Consider the following 16214-nt stretch of genomic DNA (forward strand, 5'->3'; position numbering starts at 1 on the left):
ATATAAATGTACGACAGACTATTTCTTCTCCAGCAGAGCACAAGCCTTTAGTGTGAGAGAGCTGCAGCTCCATCAGTCACATTTATTTAACCGTATTGATCCGGGATCGACTGTGTATCAGCTTTGATCCCGCCGCCCGCTGGTTATTGATCCGATCACCTGTATCGATAAACACAGTGTCACACATCACAAGTGAACTGACGGAGCGGTCTGAAGGGAAAACGACTCGTGGGGAGAGAGAGAGAGAGGGAGAGTGGTAGAGAGACCATTTCCTGTGTGTTTGCAGTCCTAATGGGATAATGAACAGCGTCTATTCAAGAGGGGTCAAAGGTCGCCTGACGAACAACAGGCGGTCAAGCCTCCTGTTTACACACGCCCGTGTTTACGTGGCACCCTGCCAGTCAGACGCAGCGACCCCAGCCCCGCCCACCCTCACCTCACTTGTTGATGTTAGTCTCGTCTGATTGGCTGACCTGCCGTCCCGTTAATTAAGCCACTTTGGCTGCTCTCCACTCAGCGTACTTAAAGCACCTTTCAAAACACACTACCCCCCTCCACACACACACACACACACACCACCCACCCCTCCCGGCACAGAAATGACCACCGTCGCCATGGTTACTGTGCCCATTAACAGCATTCATCCAGTACCTGAGACTAACTCAGATGAGCAGCGGTTCACAGACACACCGAGCTGCTTCTGTCAGACCTGTAACTTGACTCCAGCTCAGCACATTAAAGGATCATTCTGCTGGTTTTTTTCCTCCGTTTCGATCGTTAACACGAAACTGTGCGGCTGCTGAGCATTTTACAAAATCACGGAGTTTGACTTCAGTTTGATTTGCTTCCCTCGCGGCACCTGCTGCTTCCCTTCATTCACAGAGAAATCAAACTGCAGAGATAAGAAACTCGCTGCCGCTGGATCATCCTCTCTAAGTAACACGAGCTTCCTGCTGCAAACAGGAACAGATGAAGAACTACAATCACCACCTTATGGTTGTATCCCTCCGCCAACCAATCAGGTGTCAGGAAACGTGGCCACAGTCTTATGTAACAGTGAAGTTGACCTTTGACCTTTTGGATATAAAATGTCATCACCTCATTTTGTCCTTATAGACATTTGAGTTCAATTGTGTCATAATTAGTGAATTAATTTGCGAGTTATGGGTAAAAACATGTTTTGTGAGGTCACAGTGACCGTGACCTTTGACCTTTGATCACCAAAATGTAATCAGTTCATCCTTGTGTCCAAGTGAATGTTTGTGCCGAATGTGAAGAAAATCCTTCATGGTGTTTTCTGAGATATTAAATATATAATATTAGATGGTTTGATATTTACATGTAGACAGGCTGTTTGGAAAGGCAGCGATGATCTGAGTTATCAGGGACTTTAAAAACTTTTTATCAAGGAACATAAACATTAACAAGAAGAGGAAACAACTTGCAGTGTAAAGGCTCCAGTTAAAACACTCAGTTGTGTTTTATTATAGAACACAATAGTTCTTCCACAGTGTGGAGGTCAGGGGAGAGAGATGCTTTTTCTCCAGCTTTGTCTTCTGCCCGGGGCAAAATAAAGACATCAGCTACCATGAAGGAAAATAATGTTCTATATAATGTTCTCCAAGCAAAGCTGACAACACAGGATCGTACAGGAAGCTGAGAACACGCTGAGCTTATACAAAACAACAAGAACATACAATACACAGAGATTATGGAGTGACATTACCAGTGATCGCCCTCGTTAGCAGCGTTAGCAGAGCTGAATGATCCACAGAGGTGTCCTCCTCTCCACAACAAACACCAGCTGATTACAACCAGTAAAAAACACTGAATGAAACAGTTTCACTTTAAAAGTCAGAGATTCACCGACGCTGTTCAGCGGACACAGGACCGGACGTCTCCGGCTGCTTCAGCTTGTTTCTGAGAACTTCAGATCCAGACGTCCGACGACTCAAATCCTTCATCTGGTTCAAATACAGACTGAAAACCACCAAGAGGTAGAAAAGTGAATCTCAAAAATGAGGCTTAAAACAGGATAAAAGTCGATTTTGAGCTTCTGGAGGACGAACACAACCTGACACATGCTCATAGACGACATGATGAAACTGACTAAAATCAGATTTCTCTGGTTTGAGAACTGATGGAGACATGTGGGATAATGTTAGAACACAAATCAAAAAAACACAACATTGGTCTTGTTGTGTTTAGAAATTTTAATGTGGAAAAGTTATTGATTATAATTTTAACCTCACACTTTATGTTTTTATGTCCATTTCATGGTTTGTGTGAACGTCCGTCTGTTTCACATCAGTTTAAAGCTGAAAGTCGACTTTGTTCTGCTCCATTCATGATCATGTACGGCTGAAAAATAATACTAATCAATATTTATTTCTGTAAAACCAGTTTTGAAAAAGTTGGACGGTTGTTATGGCGTTCTACAGCGTCTCCTGACGTCTTTACCGCAGAAACAAACCCGGGATCAGATCTGTCGAAGAGACGAGAGTCACAGCTGTCACAGATGTTGAGCTCAGACTGAAGTGTGAAACCGTCTCACAGTGTTTTGTGGTGTTGAGGAACCAAATGCAGGCGACAAACCAGGCAGGAAGGTGCAGCGCAGGAGCTCTAATAAAACAATGTCCACACAAAAAGTCAAAGTGGGTCAGGAACCGAACACAGGAGATCAGAACAGGATCAGCAACAAACTGAAAATGTAAATGCTGGAGACACCGAACAGAAAAACTGGGACGTGGGAACTAAACAGACAAAGACAGAGACAGAAACACACGGGGGAGGTGAGGGTGATTGAACACAGGTGCAACACATCAGGGCGGGGCAGACAATCACATTAAGACAGGAAGTAAAACTAACATAGAGACACACATGGGAGGTGATTACAAACCAAACCAGGAAATGAACAAACGTCTAAACATAAAGAGTCAAAGTTTAAACAAAGACTCAAGGTCCTGTCAGGACAAACCACGACAGACAGCACTTCTGGTTTGTGTTATCAACTTTCACTGGTTTCGGGCCAGTTCCTCTAATGTCCACATATAAACCATCACCACACTGTGGGAATGAGTTTGCTGCGTCACATTCTCAGTGGTTTGTAAAGAGGAGACGGCTCCGCCTCTCGTGCTTCTGAGAAGATGAACAAAAAGAAAAGTTAATAATGGACGACGGGAGTTTAATGTATAAATCTTAACTAGAAAATAATAAGAATAAAAAAAAGAACAACAACACAAACTAACAAAACTAACAAGAGTCCAGTCCGACTGTCCAGCTGCTCCGCTGTCACTGCTCCTCCTCTTCCCTCCATCTCATCCTTTCTTCCTCCTCCCTTTGTGCCGCAGGTCATCCGGCTAACGGGTTAATTAGCTGAATGAAGTGCTCTGCGGAGGAAATGTCAGGCTCACTGGCTGCGGTTTGACTTCCTGGACGGGAGGTTAAAGGTCGATGGCGGGTTTGCTGAACCTTTTCCCTCTCACCTTTATCTAAATGTCACCCAGGAACCATTAGCGTGGGCTCCACCGGGGGGAACGCTTCGCGAGGCAGACTGAAGGCGAGACGTCCTCGCTGCCGCTGATGGAGCCAGCGACCCCTGAGACGCTCCCGAACGCTCGAGCAGCGTGAAACCTCCGAGGTTCACCGGGACGCAAAGTGGAGTCCCTCACTTCCTGTTTCTGTAGCTCCTGCAGGGTACTGATGCGTTCAAGACTGCTGGAGGAAAACAGTTCATCTCAGCTTCCCCCATAAAATGTATTGATTAACTTGTTTCCACTTTGGATAATCATTATTGGTTATTGCCACCAGGGTTGTCATCCAGCTGGACATTGGTGACGCTGCTTTCACTGCAGAGAGTTTACAGGACTGAAATTAAACAGTGGATCAAGTTATTCTGCATTCGCCGCACATGGTGAGCACTCAGTGGTTAGGAGTTCAGATCTGTGCATTTTAAACGGAGCTATTTGTAAGATTTTGCTATCGCTACGTAGCTAACGTTAGCGTTAGCAGCTAACGTTGTGAGTTCAGCAACAACCTTCATTCCTTTACTCACCAACAGCTGTCTCCAGAGGTGGAAACTCTTTGTCTCTGTCACATCTTTTATTCTGCTAAAGTTAGCATGCTAACCTAGCTAGCCCCACTTTTCGGTAGCGACTCACTGTAGCCTCCAATCTGCCCTGAGCACGTAGCGCACAATTCATTCACACGCAACACAAAGCTAATTTTCATCTCACCAATCAGATGACGGAGTGTTTGTTCTTTTCAGACATTTCTGTGAAACCAGACGTTCCAGCACATTTAACTGTTTATAATTAGTTAATATCATTTTAAAACCCCATTAGATTCAGATTCAGATTTAAATTCAAGATTTATTCATTTCAAGAACTTTATTCATCCAAGACAACAGATCAACAAACTTGGGTCAGTACAAGGAACAACAAGCCAAAAAATAAATAAGAATAAAACAAGTAAAATACATTAAAAAAACACATTATGTTCCAGTTTCTATTGTTCATAAATAATATGAATACACAAGTGACTGAATATAAAAAAATTTAATTGAAATATATTATTTAATATATACATCAGAACAAGTCTTTTCTCTGGGCTCCAGTTATGTTTGAACAAAGCACCATTTAGGCAGTTTTTATCCTTTACAGACGGACCATTAAACCAGCAAATGAATGAGAAGACTTTCAATGAATGATTGATGAAAATAAAACAAATACATAAAACTGTGTCACGGACATGAAAGGAGTTACGCTTCAGCACTAAGTAAATTCTCTGTTGTCCCCTCTTCTCAGCTGACTCTGTATTTGCATTAAAGTTTCGTTGAGAGTCGAACACTGTTCCTAAACACTTCTATGTGTCGACAACTTGAGCATCCTCACCGTGTATAATGCTAGCTTTTGGTTTATCAGTATTTTGCCTGAAATCAATGATTAATTCCTCAGTTATTGATACGGGAAGATCGAGGAAGTTACCGTGGATCCGACTCTGGGCCCTGAAGAAGAGACAATTGGACGGTGTCATCTGAGACTTTCACGAGGTAGCCACCCTCCCAAGAAGTCCTGCAGCTGTCTGTGAACATAGTAAAGAGTAAACAGGACACAACGCTGGGGGTGAGCCCGTACATTAATGCACCGCTGTAACCGCTTCATTTCCTGGAAAACTACTTGAGTTCACGTGTAGACATACAACACATAATCCACAACATGGAGTTCAATCAGATCCCCCCTGCTGCCGGCGCCATAACGCTCACGTCAGCCACACGGGGAAGAATGAGGCTGATTGCTGCTGCTCCTAAGTTTACTGTGTCGTTATAATGTGACTCATCAGGATCCTTTTCATCTGTTGTTTCGCTGCAAATGTTTTGCTGCTTTCATGACACAGAGCAGATTATTCCATTGAGTGACGGCGCTTTACATCCCCGGTCGCTTGGAGAATATACGTACAGGGAGAATTAGAAACTGGTGATTCTGCACAATTTAAATTCAATAGAGGGAAATAAGCTTTTTTTTTTTTTTTTTTTTTTAAATAGTTTTATTTCGACACAGAGGTCACAACAGGTCAGTTTAAAACATCAGTATATTACACGGCCAAAGGTATGTAGACAGCACCCATAGGTGATAGTGTAACATGTGACTCACGACGAGGATCCAAGACCCAACGAGAGCTCGAAGCCGAGGCAGCTGCTGCTGTTGTGGTCCATTCAGTCCCAATGCATTTTGAAGCAGGTCTCATTATCCTCAGGTCTATTCAGACCTGGATGTGTGGCGTGAGCGCGGCGGCTGTGCAACATGTTGATGGCGTTTATGTTAATGGGTTAGAGCGTGTGCTGCAGCAGAAATAGACCTGTTGATGTCATATTCACATCGTACCAGCAAACATTACACAAACCTGAAGCTTCCACTATAGTTGTCTATGTCTTTGCCGAATCTGAATATGATAAAAACATATATATAAATATATATTTTAACCATTTTAGCAGCTGCATGTTGGAGACAGATGTTTTAGTGACGCTTTCTTTCAAAAATAAATCAGAAATGAATTTTTTTTGCTTCTCCGCAGCAGCTCAGCGTCTCACACATCCAGTGTGTTCCCGGCGTAAGAACATAATCAAAGGCTAATTTAAGAAATAAATTGTTAAAAATAACTTCAACAGTCTCGCATTGACAACGCTAACATGCTGATGTCAAGCATCACATCGTAAAAAGTGTCCGGATGAAGGAGCTGGATAGTTATTACAGTTCATCCAGAGGGGAACACGAACTTCTCAACTTAATTTCAAATCAATACATCCGATAGTTGTGGAGATCTTTCAGCGGGAACGACAGCGAGTCGGTGGATCGACAGACCGACCGACCGTGACACACACTGACGTCACCGTCTGCCAGAAACAGAAGCAGCGACACCTCTCATCCCACCACAGGTACCTCAGAGCCCCCAGTATTATCAGCTTCCAGCAGAGATTCATTATTTATGCTCCACGTTTTACACACACACACACACACACACACACACACACACACACACACACACTCACACTCACACACACACACACACACACACACACACACACACACTCACACTCACACACACACCAAAGGTTCTCCTAAGAAACCTCTGGAGGTTAATCTAATTTGTAAACTGCATGTATGAGTGTGTCTGTTTGTGAAAGCAATTTGTCACTCTTTCATAATGCAAATATTTCATTAATTGTCACAGCCTCCGTCTTTTTTTTTTTCATTTAATTGTTCTTCTTCTGTTACACCGAACTCAAAGCTCTGATTCATATTTACTTCATGTATTTTTTATTTGTTCCCTCCCGCTGTAGCTACAGCGTGTGATGCTTCTCCCGCTCGCCTCCGCTGTGCTCTCCTGTTACTGTTTGTTGCTACAACGTGACGATTTCCCCTCAGGGATCAATAAAGTTTCATCTGATCTTATCGATAGATGTTTACTGTCGGTGTCTAATTAATTTGGCTCGTTAGCAGCAGGTAGCCGCCGCAGATTACAGATTACAGTCTATTCATCAAAGCGGGACGAGACGAGCCGGCTGAATGTAAAGCAGCTGCCTGCTGCAGGAAAAAGACGCCGCTCGGATGAGCCATCTGTCTTCCTGTTGGTTAACCTTTGACCTGCGGGTTCTTTCTGCCGGACTCCAGGTCGAGCCGTAGCTGTACTAATGCTAATGCTAATGCTAGGGTCAGCAGGAGCGACTGGATGAGATTAAGAGAGAGAGAGAGAGAGAGAGAGAGAGCGGGAAATGCTACCAGGATTTAGAGAAGAGAGTCAGTCTGTTGTGTGTGAGAGCACGGCATTAACCTTGCCATTAACAACATCTGTAACCATGGTAACTGTACAGAAAGATGACCACGGCCGTAGCCAACAAAACTGTCTTTATGTAATTTACATTTTCATCATCAGATTACAAAAACTAAATCAGGCACCAGCGTGAACACGGGTCGCTTCGTTTGGAAAACGTCAGTGAGCAGATGAAACTTGTGACGTCTTTCATCTGTCTGCACCAAATGAACCAAACTGCAGGTGTGGATGTGACCTGAGCGTGATCAAATTACATTCTGTTTCCAGACGCCATTCATAAACCAGTCAGAAACAATAGATTGGATTGTTTTACACACCTGTAAAGACCCGTAATCAATCGCTCTGCGTCATTAAACCCCACCTGTCTGGCACCGACAGTGAGGTAAAAACGAAGCAGCCGACAATCCTGTCAGTCCAGTTTAGTGTCTGTCTCTGTCCTGGGTTTGTTTTTCTCTGTCGTCTTCCTGCAGACATGCCGCAGCAGGTCCGTCTCCAGAGGAGTTCAAACTCGGTGGTCGACTTCGTTTCCCAGCATCCCTCTCAGTAATTAACCCTCCGGCCTGTGTGGACCCTGACTGATCAGGTGTAATATCCTTATCAATATTCTCTGTCAGTCCTCTGCAGCTCTGCCGCTCTCACTCATAATCACAGTTATGAAGTTGGTTCTCAGAGTTAAAAGTTCACTTTGTTCTCAGTTACACGTGAAGTTCAAATGTTTATGACGAATTTACACTTTTAAATGGTAATTAAGACGTTAGACACAGATAACATAAAGAAGTTTTATACATGATATATTTTTATTTTTATTTAAAAAATTTAATGTGTTAATTTTACTAGAGCTGAAATGATAAGTTAATTAACAGAAAATTAATCACCAAAGGTGTTTTAGTGATTTTTTGAGCAGAAATGGAAAAAGTTTCTGGTAAAAATCTGATGTTTTCTTTGTTTTCTCTGATAATAAACTGAATATCTTTAAACTTAGTAAGAATTCTGAATATGTCAACAAGCTATGGGGAATTGTGAGAAGCATTTTTCTTTACAAACCAAACAACCAATTTAATGAGAAAAATGACGCAGCTATGCAGTTATATTTCTGCAGCACTTCTCCAATCAGGCCTTTTTTTTGGCGTCGTCACAGATCATCAACATCACAACAGAAACTCGTTGTGTTTTCTTTCTGCTTACTTACATGTTGAGTGTCTGAAAAAGGACGGTGAAGAAGAGAATTGTGCTCTTTTCTTCTTTGCTCAGGTGTTTCATTGGTGAAGGAGATCTTTACAAAATCAATAAAGGCAAGTGGGAAGGTATGTTGAGTGAAGTTAGCCCTGGATTATTACATCCCTCGGTAATATTAATTATTAATTTCAACAGCAGTCTGAGCCGATTTCACTTGGAGCTTATTTAAACTTAAAAATAATAAATGAAGAATGAAACACAAAAACAAAAACAAAAGGAGAGAGTGAACTGTGTTTGGCTTCTGTACTTTTTACATTTTTAATTACAACTAGTGAAAAGAATCTGACCTTGACTCCTGTTTGTTTTCTGTCATTTGAAATGTGCAGGACAGTTTTTCAGTGTGGTTCCTCCGACAGGAGCCGAGGAAAGCCGTCACACCTGCAGACAGAGAGTCTGAAAGCAACATGTGAGCAGGAAAACACAGAGACGGCCGCTGACTGTTCAGGAAATTAAGATAATTATCCTGATATAAAAACAAGTAATCACTATAATCCCACAGTCGTCCACAGATAATTGTATTAATCAGAAAACAAAAAGAAAAGGTACAAGACTTTACCTCATGAAAGAAGCCAACTACGAGTCCCAGAGAGCATTGCTGCATGAAACATCCAATCAGAGTTTCAACAAAGTTAAAGTGTATTAATGCGAGTGGTCCAAAGTGAAGGTGTCAGGGGGGCAGGGACAAATGGAGAGAAGCTGATAACAATATTAATTATTGAACTAAATTATTGAATTATTAATTTAAGGGAATGAATGAAGTAATTCAATGGTACAAAGGTAAAAAAAAAAAAAACCAAAACATAAGAGTCCCAAATGAGGAATTCAACGAATGACATGTAATTTCACTTCACAATTGACTCATTTGAAGAAACGATTATTAAAAATTTCCCCAGTGACACTCGCAAACTGAAAGCACCGACGTGACCGTTCCTACTTTTGGACGACGACGCCGAGAGTGTGTGCAAACTGTTGTGTGTTAGCTGAACATGTGAACACAAAGACATGTTCATGTCATGTGCAGCTCCAGCAGCCGACAGATTTACAGCCAGTGCTGATGTTCAGGAGTCTTGGGACTAGTGAGGTGTGGAGGAAGAGCTTTGCAGGTCGGGGTGGGAGGGAGCCTAAAAAAAATAAATCATAGACATTGGACGTTAAAATAGTTTTGCAGAATTGTCTGATATCAGCGTTCCTGTCAGGGAACAGTTGTGACAGATTGTGGTTTGGGTTGAAATAAACACTTCCTCAACATTAGACGATCTTTGTTGCCATGGTTACAATCATAACGACGTGGTTAACTTTTTACCGAGCGTTCACGGATAATAGAAAACGGCACAAATCGCTACTTTCACTTGGGAATCAAACGTGTTTCGTTAATCACACTTTTCCCTTCGCTCCTGTCATAATTACTACGACCACTAGATGTCGCCTAGCAACGAAACACAACTACAGGTCATAATAACCTGCTGCACAGACGCCCTGGGGGCTAGTTCTGTCAGCATCATGTGTCCACTGTGTGAAAGTTTTTGTGAAAGTAAAAGCTCTTTTATTGTTTGGTTTTTGTTTTTTTTTATGCTTCTGTTTCTTAGTAAAATACTGGATACCTTTCCTCCTCTGGCCAGAACCCCATTTAAACCAAACTGTAAAAGGAAAATAATCACTTTTTGGTTGAACTGCTCACAGCTCATGTCCACTTAGTGATGTTAGTGGGTCACAAGCAACAACGACAAAAAGGTCAGAAGAGAACTACTGGTCTAGAACAGCATCTCATGCTGCAGCATTAAAGGGTTTAAAGCAGCACAATCTGAACTAAAGTATGTGGGTAGGAGGATTCACATATTTCTGACCTTATCATGTTTTTACAAAAATGCCATTTCAAACAAAAATACTTTTTAATGTTTTTTTTTTAATGCACTGATTCAGGATCTGTGAGGTTTTGTGGAAGGCCGTTCATGATTAAGTCAGACAGGTTTGTAGTTGTTGGAAGGTGAATCTAACAGTTTTACCCCCCTGCATCGAGTTTTTATGCTAAGCTAGGCTAACACACACTCTGCACCTCTCCCTGCACTTCTCACAGACGAAACTGACATCCATCATCTCGTGTGAATAAGACAGAAAACAAACTCTGGTGCAGAGCAGCTGCTCATTCAGAGGATGATACGTTCACTTCTTCACTGAAACACCGTGAGTGTCAGGGTTTAGTTTACGTTACCATGGTGACATTTATTTATCCAACACCTAGAGGAAGATTGAGATGGTCGACTGTCCTCCTGTAAAAAACGAGCCCCCGGCTCGTCTGTGCAGCAGGTTATTATGACCAATCGTTAGGTTTTGTTGCTAAGCGACATCTAGTGGTCGTAGCAATCGTGACGGGAGCAAAGTGTTGGTGACGTGGTGTAAAGAGAGACAGAGTCCACTTCAGGAGGAGGTTGTTATGTTGTAACCATGACAACAAACATCATCTACTATTGAGAGAGTACTCATTTTAACCCAAATCACGATCTTTTCCTAAACCTGACCAAGTCGTGACCGTTATTGTAGTAACCATGACAACCAAGGTCCGAGACACTCCTACAGGTCGCATCAGAGGGACGAAGGAGGACTGAGTTGGAAAGATGGCCGACAGAAACTAACGTTAACGTCACATCCACAGCACGTGATCATGTTACATTAGCTTAGCTCTTATGATTTAAACAAACGTGTTGTCTGTGAACATTTTACTGATCAATCACTATCAACATTTTTTCCAAATATGTACATTTCTTCATTATATTGATAGAAAACATAATAATATTCCCGTCAACAGTAATAAAAAAAATGTTGTATTGTTCTTGTGATTTGTAGTTAAAAAAGGGAGGAAAAAAAAGAAGCTGAGAAATGAGCTTCTATTTTGAGACATTCCTTGTTTATCAAGCGCTGCAGCCACCCATGAGGCGAGCGCTGGAGTGGAAAACAAAATCACCTTTGTCTATCAAACAATATCTCCACAGTATGCATGTCTTCCATTTCTATCCGGGGGAAAACAGCTGAGCTTATTGTAACAGGTTCCATAACAAAAATGAAACACATTTATCTGAGTGAAACAGAGAAAAGGAAATGGAATAAAGTTATGAGGAAACTGCTGAAGTCTGAAAGGCGACATGTTTTTGTGCTGAAGAACAACGGCGGTGAGTTGCACGTGCTGCTGCTGCTTTTTGATGTGAATGTGTTTATGATGATGATGATGATGATGATGATGATGATGATGGCTGCACCTTTATCCCTTTTGCTGCAGATGGAGATAAACTGGACTCATTCTTGAACCTGTAACATTATACATTAAAAAAAGAAGCTCAGCCCAGGAACTGTGCAGCGTTCAATAACCTGCAGAAAACCTGAAAAGCACCGTGAACATCCACAGTGACAGAGGAAGGTGACGATATTGAGCCTTTGGATCTGTACTGCTTCTCTTTTCTCACAAATAAAGCTGAACATCATTGTTTGGAGAAATTATATGAAAAAGAAATACAACAACAAAAGATAAGCTTTTCTTCACCAATCAGAAGCTGAAATCTGATGCAAAATGTTCTTGTAACCACAGACACAAAGACATGCAAAGTATCTGCTTTTAATGTGGAAAAAGTACAAAAATAAACACTTTTGTGGACAAAAAGCGACACCCGACTGTGTGACTTGAATCCAGCTGTGCCAAAAGAAAGACGGTAAAGGATGAGAAAACAACGTCCAGGAGTCCACCACCGCTGCGTCTGCTGCGATGCAGGATGAAATCTTTTCGATCGGGGACGTGGTGGTAAATAAACCGTTTGTGAATCCTGGCACATGCTGCAGCTTAACTCATCAACCCTCCCATTTCTGGGATGTTAATGTCTCTGTAATTAACCAAAAGTACAAACTGCTATTTACAGAGAGGCCGTGATTAGCCAGGTAGGCAAAGTGAAGCTACAGTAACGATTACTCAGCAGAGTGAAGTGAGAAGGGAAAATACATCATCTCACACGGCGCTGATGTTTTTAAAAGCCTTGATAGTTCAATATTCTACAGTTGGTTAGGAAGCATAAGAAACAGATAGTGTCACAGTGTCGGCTAATCTTTTAACAGCTCAAACTGAAGCTAACTAAAGTTATCATCATAACATGATACGACAGTAAAGTTTTGAGGTACTTGAGTATTTCCATTTTCTGCTTCGTTATACTCTTATTTTATTAATATTACGAACTATTACCAACAAATAAATGATGTACAATTACAGATTAAGCTACACAGGAGTATATAAAGTGATTAAAATCAGCCCCTCCCTAACGTCATGCTGACACATGAGGGCATCAGTAACAATAATACCATTCAATAATATATATTAAACAAAAATGGGTCATTTAGCACAATAAACACTTTAACTTTTGGTACTTTATGTTTATTTTCATTCTACTACTTTTGTGCTTTTACTTCTAATGGAGTATTTTCTCAACTTTTACTTTATTCAACTTAAATAAATTTCATAACTTCTGAATCTGTTGCAATAAATCACATTATCTTTGCAATTCACAGCATTTCTCTGAAGAAAAGATGATTTCTAATTAAAAGAATCAGTTATATACGGATCTGCTTAATGCATGAAGTGGTTGCAGCTGAGATAATAATGTGACAGCAATATGACTTCATGTCAGTTCACTGCAAAAAATAATCTTCATGAAGTCATTTTCCCTCTGGTAGTCTTATATTCTTGAGTCAGAACTTGTTTTATTTTGACAAAAAAAGAGATTGAAAAATTCATAATGCACTGACATTTGTCCTCTTTTTCTTTTAGGACTCAATAAAAGGCAGGACTTTTTTTCTTTTCTTTTTTACAGTGTAACAGTAATGTGTTTCTGAATAAAAGCAAAAGGTGAAATGAATTTTGCCTTTTTAATTCTTTTTGAATGATGCATTTGGATTAGCCCACTAAGCAGATGCACTGAGACGGAGGCAGCCATATGCAAAAACATAATCCATATGTGTTGTGTGTAATATCACAGTACAGTAAGCTGCTTTGGATAACAGCCTGCATCCACCCCATGCTGCGTTTTGTTCATATAATAGGCGCTGCTGTAATAACAGCCATAATGTCGAGTAAATATCAGTATATTTTCATCTATAAGACTCCATTTTGTTTTATTTCCCCTGCTGTCTCTCTCTCTCTCTCTCTCTCTGCTCCACAGTGGCGGGAAAAGCCTGTACTCTGACTGAGCTCGAGCTGTGTCTGGCCTCGCCACTTGCCGGTTGTCGCCTGTAGGTGGCGCTCAGAGCGCGAGAGACGGAAGCTCCGAGCCTCCTGTGGCAGGACGGAGCTGGGAGAGAGAGAGAGGCAGAGAGACGTAGGGATACAACTGAAGAGAGAGAGAGAGCGAGAGAGAGAGAGAGAGAGAGAGAGAGAGAGGTGACATAAAAAATAGAAAGAGGCACAGAAGCATTTATTTACTGTATATATGGGAGGAAGTGGAGAGAGAGAGAGAGAGAGACAGAGAGAGAGAGCTGAGGTTTTAACTGTTTGAATTTGAGAGTGTGGCAGATAAACATCCTATCAAAGTGTGTGCGCGTGTGTGCGCGTGTGCGTTTCATCCCTTTAAACCGCAGTTTTCTCCCCTCTCATGTTTAATCTCGGCTGACGGAGGCTCGGACCTGTGGCTCCGAGCGCACTGCGCCGCACACACTCACGGTTTCACCGGTAATAAAGAAAAAGAAAACGCGCGCGCACCGGCTCCGGTTTGTTCACATATCTTTGTAAAAAAAAAAAAAAAAAATGACACAAAATGTTGGGAAATCCACCGAGTTAGTTTGTTAGGGGGTGGATGCTCGCTCCGCCTCCCCGGTATAGTGTATAGTGTATAGGGGGAGGGAGGAGGTGGGGGGTAGAGGAGGGAGAGAGAGAGAGAGAGAGAGAGAGAGAGAGAGAGAGGGGGAAAGAGCGAGCGCAGTCGTTTGGATTCACTCCACTTTCTCATCACACACAGTGCAGCCGCGCTGGACCGGGAGACGGACAGAGTTTGTGGCGGCAGAGCAGTAACCGCGCGTCGGGGTGGAAACTAACCGGACGACCGCTGCTGACAACTCCCGGATCTACCGGACATAGTGTTTCTTGCTTGGGTGACTTTTAACCGTTTTTTTTACCCCCCCCCCCTCTTTTTTTTTCTCCCTCTCTCCTGCCCCGGTGCTCAGTCCGTTTACACCACCACCACCTCCACCCCACTACCTCCCCAAGCGTGCCATCAGCGGAGGATGCTGCTGCTGCCGGTGTCGGTACAAACTGCCCGGTGGTAACGGTTCTTGAAGGAGTAGTGGTGAGTGAGTGACCCCCTGTTCAGACGGGTCTCCACCCCACACACACACACACACCCCACGGCTGGGCTCTAGCTCCAGCCGTTACCCCGGAGAGAGGAAGGACCGGCGGGTCGACGCGCAGCGCTGGTCACGACAGTAAAAGTGGACAGAAATTGTGAGAGGAATTGGAGGAATAATTACCCCCGCCTGTCCGACTGGATTGTTTGATTTGTTTTAAGGTCTTTTTCCGGTGGATTGTTAATTTCGGGTTTTTTTTTTTTTTACTGCCGGAGGTCTGGAGCGGCTCCGTCTGGGTACCGAGGAGGAGCGGAGCCTGTAGCCGGGCTGGAGCGCTCAGAGCTGGGGAACCGCGCGGCTCGCACCCGGTCCAGGTAGGAACTTCTCTACCGCAGAACCGGTTCACGCGGAATCTCATTCCTAGATCTTTACATAACAACATTCCTGTTAAATGCTTCAAATATTTTCCACCTGAACCCTCCTGTGAACGCGCTGGTCTGTAGGAGACGCTTTACGCACGAGAACAGACAGAGTATATTCACTTTATTCTGAATTTCACTTGTGCCTTAATTAAAAAAACACACATACTCGATGGAGGATCCATCTCTGAAGGCGCACAGGCGTTTGTAACGATCCAGCAGCTGCTTTTTTAAAACACTTGTTGGCAAAATAAACCAATTTAGAGCGATTGAATGTTCATATCCAGCGTCTAATCTCCTCTGATGGGTATTTTACCTATATAACACTACAGTGGCATTGATCCGTATCGATCCCCTCCGTCTCAAACATTACCTCCACGTCTGTCAGTAATAAAATACAGCTTCCTGCGGGTCACTCCGGGTTCCCTAACCTCCCTGGAACTGAAAAATCACTACAGTAATCCTGTATAATGCATTTTCAGGGGGAGAGAGTGCAGCAGGATCCGTGCACGGTTGCCTATAGTGCGCATAGGAGCATCATCACAGTGGGGTTTCATTATGGCTCCATCTGAGGCTTTAAGAGTTCTGCAGGGACTCTGCAGGGAGTCCACGGAGGAGAATATAAAATGGCAGTAAAAAAAGCTTGTCATTATAATCAGAGGTTTGTCTTCCCACTGTAATATTGGAGCTAATCTGCCTTCAGGGACTCCTGGGGCTGCTTAAAGCAACAATACAACAGTCCATTCATCTGAGGCTTCTCATAAACCAGTCATACAGGGAGGGGGGGGGGGGGGGGGGGGGCGCATATATCTCTCCATATCTGTTTCTCTGTAAACCCTCACACAGCACCTGAGGCCTCCTGGGCACCTGTAGCATCAAATTTAATACCCCCTCCCTTCATGTTAACCCCCCCCCCCCCCC

The 16214-nt window shown here is 42.8% G+C and overlaps 1 protein-coding gene across 2 annotated transcripts in view; it reads left to right on the top strand.

Annotated features, from left to right (window-relative positions):
* The first annotated feature begins 14513 nt into the window (after nucleotides 1-14513).
* LOC111662572 (protocadherin-1-like) overlaps nucleotides 14514-16214 on the top strand; it is a 22389-nt gene continuing 20688 nt past the window's right edge. The window contains exons 1-2 of one of the 2 annotated variants that reach the window (XM_087176685.1): nucleotides 14514-14876; nucleotides 15150-15248. The gene's annotated coding sequence lies outside the window, so the exon portion shown is untranslated. The remainder of the gene's footprint in view (nucleotides 14877-15149; nucleotides 15249-16214) is intronic. The other variant, XM_087176686.1, reaches the window with a different exon arrangement.

This window comes from Seriola lalandi, unplaced genomic scaffold (assembly GCF_002814215.2).
Source record: "Seriola lalandi dorsalis isolate HSWRI2012SDOR001 ecotype SW California unplaced genomic scaffold, Sedor1 jcf7180002054565, whole genome shotgun sequence".
In the NCBI taxonomy this organism is placed as follows: Eukaryota; Metazoa; Chordata; class Actinopteri; order Carangiformes; family Carangidae; genus Seriola; species Seriola lalandi.